Here is a 7,387-nt window from a genome sequence, read left to right as displayed (position 1 = left end):
AGAGCTGATATTTCCTAGGACAAGGAAAAAAACAGTTCCTGTGCAAATAGCTCATTGGATGGATCGGCCCCTTACACAGGGGGAGGTAAAAGATTCCATAGATTCTTTGAAGGATGGGAAATCTTCTGGCCTTGATGGTCCGAGTTCTTTAAACTTCATAAAGTTTTTCTTGTCCCACATTTGATATCCATATGGATTGAGGCTATTAGAGTAGGAGCTCTGTCCACCTCTATGAATACTGGAATGATTAGGCTCATTCATAAAAGGGGAGCTAAGGAGGATCTAGGAAATTGGAGGCCTATCCCCTTTCTGACTTATGTCTATAAAGTTTTCTCCTTGTGTCTGGCTAGAAGGCTGAGTACTCTCATGAATCAGATTATTTTACCTGAGCAGAAAGGTTTCATAAAGGGAAGATTTATTTTAGATGCCATTATTGCTTTGTGGGAGGCTATAGATTTCCTCCAGGACAGTGAGCTGGACTTCATCTTCTTTAAAATAGACTTTGATAAGGCATATGACAGGATGGAATGGGATTTTATCTTTCAATCTCTGCATGATATTGGATTTGGCAGGACTTTTATCAAACTCATTCAAATTCTCTTTGGCAATGCTTTTGCAAGAGTTGCTATTAATGGTGAGATATCTGATATCTTCCCTTTACAGAGGTCCATAAGACAGGGTTGCCCTATAGCCCCTCTTTTATATCCTATATGCTCTGATTCTCTGGGCTGGCTAGTTCAGGATGCTCTAGAAAAAGGACAAATGAAAGGGATAAAAATCCTAGGAGCTGCCAAAGACCTTGTGCTTCAACAATTTGCTGATGACGCTAACTCTCTTATGTCCAATGATACTGACACAGTTGAATGCTTTTGGAAATGTTTAGACACCTTTTGTTTGGCCAGTGGCTCTGTCATTAATCACAATAAGACTGGTTATAAGGCTCACAAAGATCAGATCCCTCAAATCATATCTGAAGCTGGTTTCCATGAAATCAGAGAGGGACAAGTCTTCAAGCTTTTAGGAATACCAATGGGGTTCAGGATCACCTAGGCACAGAGATGGGAGTGGATGGAGGGAGATTAAAAAAACAGTAAAGGAAAGATACTTACCTTTTGCCCATGAAGCATTGAAGATGAATGAGTTCTTTAGCTTGAAGCAATACAGCTTATCCTTGGAACGGTACTACTCAAAGTTTGTAAGGCTTAGGTGTTATGCTCCACCAATGACCATAGAGCAGCAGGTAGCCCGTTGTTGTCAAGGTTTAAGAGAACCAATCAGCTCGAGATTAGAAGCCATGAAACCTAGTACTGTGCAAGATGCTTTACTACGAGCTAAGCTCTTATTGAAGGAGCAAGGGAGTAGAAGGAGTGTTAACCAAATCAAGTTTTAACAGTGCCAGACGACCAATAAGGCTTCCCAATAATCAAGTTTTAACGCTGCTAATGCTCAAAATCCTTCATGCGTGGATGTTTGATGCTTTGAATGTGAAGAATTGGGACATTATTGAAACAGATGTCCATGTTTGACTAATAGAGCAACAACAACAACTGAAGTAGATCAAAGACACCACCCTTTTGGACATAACGATGGACGAGGTGGTGGATGAGGTAGAGGACGAGGAAGAGTAGCTAGAGCCTTTGGAAGAGGTGAAGGTAGGAATGCCCATGCACATGCAGTCATAGGAGAGCCTACCCTTGGTGAAGAAGAAGAGAGAGCAAGAATTTATGCAGCTATTGACAACCATGGAGCTCAAAGACACCCATCAAGGTAAACTTTTTAATCTCCTCATCGATTATGGTAGTACTCATTCTTTTCTATCCTCGAAATGCTTGCAAAATTTGAACATGAATAAAAAACAAGCTAAACTCAAAACCATGGTATCACGATATTCTGTGGGAACCCTTGACTTTGAACTAGGAGGACATGCGACTTCAGCTTTCTTTAGAACCCTACCAGTTGGGATGTATGATGGAATTCTTGGAATGGATTGGTTATCAAAATCATGCTAGCATCCATTGTGGCCAAGGTAGTTTGAGCTTTAGAGATAGTCAAGTAAAGCAAGTTAAAGTACAGGGAAAGAATGGGATTCCAAAGATTCAATTAGTTAAAGCCAACCGTCTACTCAAAGGTATGAGGGCTAGACAACAAATATTTGTGGTCAAGATGAACAAGATTGATCCAAAATCAAGTGTTACAAAACCCTCTTGGCTTCATGAATACTCAGATGTCTTTCCTGAAGATCTCACCTCTCTTCCTCCCAATCGAGAGATTGATCATGAGATAGAGATTCTTCCAGGAAGTGAGCCAGTGTCAAAGAGACCTTATAAAATGGTGCTACCAAAGGCCATTGAACTGAAGGAACAGCTTCGTCAACTTATAGAACGGGGATTTATTAGACCTAGTAAATCAAGTTAGGGAGCTCCAGTGCTCTTCAGAAGAAGAAAGATGGGACTCTATGACTCTGCATTAATTACAAAGGACTAAACCAGGTAACAATTAAGAACAACTATCCTATCCCATGAATCAATGAATTGCTGGACATGCTATATGGTTCTAAGGTCTTCTCAAAGATAGATCTAAGATCTGGTTATTATCAAATCAGAATACAGTAATTAGATATTCCAAAGACAGCTTTCAACACCCGATATGGACATTTTGAGTTTTTAGTGATGTCATTTGGTATGACTAATGCTCCAGATACATTCAATAGATTGATGCAAGATATGTTTAGGCCATACCTAGATGACTTTGTTCTTGTCTTCTTTGATGATATTCTAATCTACTCAAAGGATGAAGAAGAACATGAAGACCACCTGAGAAAAGGATTGAGTATTTGGGATTTATTGTTTTGCATGAAGGAATCTCAGTCGACTCTGCTAAAGTTCAAGACATTTTTGAATGGCCTCAGTCATCAAATGCAAGTGAGCTTAGAGGATTCTTGAGAATCACAGGATGGTATTGAATCTTTATAAAAGATTATGCAGTGATTGCTTCACCCTTGATCCTCACGCTTGATCGATCTTCTGAAGAAAGGAGCAAACATAAGCTGGGAACCACTACACCAAGAAAGATCTGACCAACTTAAGCAGTATGTCTACCAGATTTCAACCAGGCATTTGAAGTTGTCAATGATGCTAGTGGAATAGCAGTTGGAGGAGTATTAGTTCAAGAAGGCAGACCGATAGCTTTCACCTCATGTAAGCTTAAGGTCCATGAAAAGAACTACCCCACCCATGAACTCAAACTATTGGCAGTCATTCACGCTCTGAAGCTATGGAGACACTACTTACTGGGAATGAAGTTTCAACTTATAACTAATAGAGCTTAAAGTGGATTTATGTCCAAACAACCTTGAATATGCATCAAAGACAATGGGTAGAACTTTTGCAAGAGTTTGACTTTGACATTATCTATCATCCAGAAAAAGAAAAAACGGTTGCAGATTCACTCAGTAAAAAATCCTTTGTGAGTCTCATAACTATATTCAACAACCCAATCATTAAAAAGATTAAGAAGTGGCATCATCTGATCTAGAGTATTAAAGGCAGCTTAGCTTTGATTTGGGGATTCAAAGAAATATACCTTCAATGTTGCACTTCTCACGTGACGGAGCTTGTCTCTATCATAGAGATAGATTATGTGTATCAAAGGACCCTAACTTAAAGAAGGATATCTTATTTGAGGCCCATGATAGCCCTATGTCAGGACACCCAGGATATGGAAAGACTCTCAATGCTGTACGAAAAAGTTTCTATTGGACTGGGCAAAAGGCAGATGTTCTACGCTATGTTCATCAATTCTTAACATGCCAAAGAATTACAGCTGAGAGAGTTAAACCTCCCGGTAAATTTCAACCATTGGACTTTCCCCAAATGAAGTGGGAGTGTGTAAGTATGGACTTTGTCATTGCATTACCTACGGTTCAAGGAGGATATAATTCACTTATGGCAGTTGTTGACCTACACAAAGGTTCCGCATCTCATACCAATCAAGACAACCTTTACCGCCTCCAATATTGCACAACTATTTGTTAAAGAGATTTTCAGATTGCATGGATTGCCCAAACGGATTGTAAACGATCGAGTTGTGAAGTTTACTTCAAACTTTTGGACCTCACTCCTCAATCAGATGGTCAAATAGATCAAGTCAACCAAGTCATTGAAGATATTTTTAAAGCTTATTACAGTGGAGAACCTAAGCGATGGATTCAATCTTTACCTTTAGTGGAGTATGCTTATAGTGCTTCTCATCATCAAAGCATTGGTATGACCTCGTTCTTGTATGGTCAAGAATGTGTCTCTCCACTCAACTTTTATGACCCTACCATCAGAGTTGAAGCATCTGAGAAGATGCTGGAAGAAATGGAAAATCAAACAAAAGCCATCCAAAAGGATATGCAAGCAGCAAAAGCAGTATGCGGATAGTAAGAGATCCAAAAGAATATTCAAAGAAGGTGACAAGGTTTTTCTTTGGATTCATCCAAAGAGAAGTACCTTATCACGTGGAAAGTACAAGAAGCTTAGCCCACCTTATTGTGGTCCTTACGAAGTGATCAAGTGTATAGGAACCCAAGCTTACAAGTTGAAGTTGCCAACTCACATCAAAGTCCACGATGTATTTTATGTAAGCTTATTAGAACCCTATATTACCAGAGATGATCAACTCCTTAACAATGAACAAATTATCATGCCTACTCAAAATATCTTGGAGCTCCAACCTTCTAGAATTTTAGAGACTCGAGAGAAGATTCTTCAAAATAGAGCTTTGAGAGAACACCTTGTTCAGTGGCACGACTATCCTAAAGAAGATGCAACATGGGAAGATGAAGCCTCCCTAAAGAAGGACTATCCTCACTTTTTCTCGAGATGAGGATATCTCAAATCCCTAAGTTGGGGAGATTGTAAAGTACCCAATTTTTTTTTATAAAAGCATTTCATTTATTTTGCAAATATTTAAAGTTTGCATTTTACTAAGTCAAAGAGCATTCTAATGGAACAATCAATCAAAAATCAAACACTAGAACTATTAATTATGACCCTTTTTCACTTGAAAACAATAGGTCGATATGGGAAACCTAAGCCTCAAGATTGTATCTAAAGATAAGAGTTGACCCTTAAGAAAGAAGGAGTAATTTTAAGAAAGGAGGAGTAATTTTTGAAGAGAAGGAGTAGGAGGAGTACTTTTAAGAAAGAAGGAGTATTTTTAATAAAGAGAGAGGAGTTTAGTTTAAAGCTCTTTTCTTGGAAGCCAAGCTTCTTCTAAATTTAGAGATTTGAAATTGCGCATCAAAATCCATGTCTAAAAAAAGAAGATATATATATATATATACATATATATATATATATACATATATATATATATATATATATATATATACATATATATATATATATAGATATACATATATATATATATATATACATATATATATAGATATACATATATATAAATATAAATAAATAAATAAATAAATAAATATATACATATATATATAGATATACATACATATATATATATATACATATATATATATATATAGACATACATATATATAAATATAAATATAAATATATATATACATATATATATACATATATATATATACATATACATATATATATATATATATATATATATATATATATATATATAACAGCCGCAAACATACACAAACTTATCTCTCTTTGCTTTTCTCTATTCTTAGCTTGTGATTTTGGCCTTGAGAGCCTATATAAAGACCCCTCTCCCTTCACTTTCAAGATACACACTCTTGGAAGCAGAGCTCTCTTGCCTTGACGTCGGAGCTATCTTCCCTCTCTCAATATCTCTACCTCAAGCTCTCACCCTCAAGCTATCTCCATCACCAACTCTTTCTCTATCGCCGATGTGCTACCCCTCAAATTCTTGAGTTCTCTTTCTCACTTTCTCAAAAATCATGTCTTTATAGTAGATAAAAATCAAAGTTTAAATTGGCCCTAAGATGAGACTACAATTGACAATTTAATATAAATTGTATTATTTGTGAACATATAAAATCATGAAAATGTATACAAGGGCTATGTATCAATAATAAAAAAAAACCGAACAAAGGAGGATCCTCTACTATTGCTGCTGTTGTTGTCGTAATCCCAAGGAACAAACCTCTTACCTGCCACCATAAAAAAAATGAAAGTCCATCAGTACTGGTGATAGCCAACTTTCGGAAATCAAAGAAAAAAAAAGAAAAAAAACTCATTTCACCCCCCCCCCCCCCCACTCTCAGTACCCCCCACCGTAACTTATTTTTCCCCCCCCGCCCTACGAGCGTCGGATAAAACCCTCGCACCCTCTCCCCCCCATTTTCCCTACATACCCCCTTCTCTAATACCTCTCTCTCCCGATTTACCCTCCCCGGCCAGGCAGAAACTCAGAAAAGAAACCCCAACCCCTCTCTCGTGCTCCCTCGGTGTGAGCCGCGTGAGAACCCTCCCCCCCCTTCCGCTCTCCGTATTCTTACACTCACCCTACGCCTCCCCTCACCTTACCTCTTCCCTTATTCCCCACCCCTCTTTGGCCCGCCAATATTCCTTCCCCTGACCCCTCCTCCCTCTTCCCCACCCGCTCGCCTCACCCTCCCTCGGCTCATTCACACCCCCCCTCGGCCTCATTCCCCCCCCTCTTTGGCCCGCGGATATATTCCTTACACCCCCCACCCATTGACTAATTCCCCCCCCCCTCGTCCTCCAGCTCCCATGCAAGACAACACCCCCCCCTCTCCCTCTCACCCACACATCTCCCATACCCCACAACACCCCCCCCCCCCCCCCCCCCCCCCTCTCACTCTCCCTCACACACTCTCTCTATCTCTTATCCCTAATCACCCCCCCCTCCCCCTCTCCCTCACTCTCCCTCTCACGGCCAGCGCCAAGGCTCTCTCTCTCTCTCTCTCTCTCTCTCTCTCTCTCTCTCTCTCTCTCTCTCTCTCTCTCTCTCTCTCTCTCTCTCGCACGGGCAGTAGCGCCACCACACACACTCACACACCCACACACACACACACCCCTATTCTACCCCCCCCCTCTCCCCCCTCTCCCCAAGCGCTGTGCGCTGCAGTTCGAACACACACACACACACACACGCCCTCACGGGCAGGCTAGTCCGTAGTCAACGCACACACACACACGCCCTCGTCGGTAGCGCAACGCAATACGCCAACACACACACACACACACACATACACTCACACACCACACACACACACCCCCTATCCTACCCCCCCTATCCACCTTGCGCAGGAAAGCATGCCGCCGGCCATCCGCCAAAAAAAAAAGAAAAAAAAGAAAAAGAAAAACTATATTTACATTATATAAATATAGCCCCCCTTCCCACGCACGTTTTCACACGCACATTC

The sequence above is a fragment of the Adiantum capillus-veneris genome, chromosome 6, assembly GCF_014529385.1.
Source record: "Adiantum capillus-veneris isolate H3 chromosome 6, ASM1452938v2, whole genome shotgun sequence".
In the NCBI taxonomy this organism is placed as follows: Eukaryota; Viridiplantae; Streptophyta; class Polypodiopsida; order Polypodiales; family Pteridaceae; genus Adiantum; species Adiantum capillus-veneris.
Note: the sequence above shows the minus strand (reverse complement) of the source record.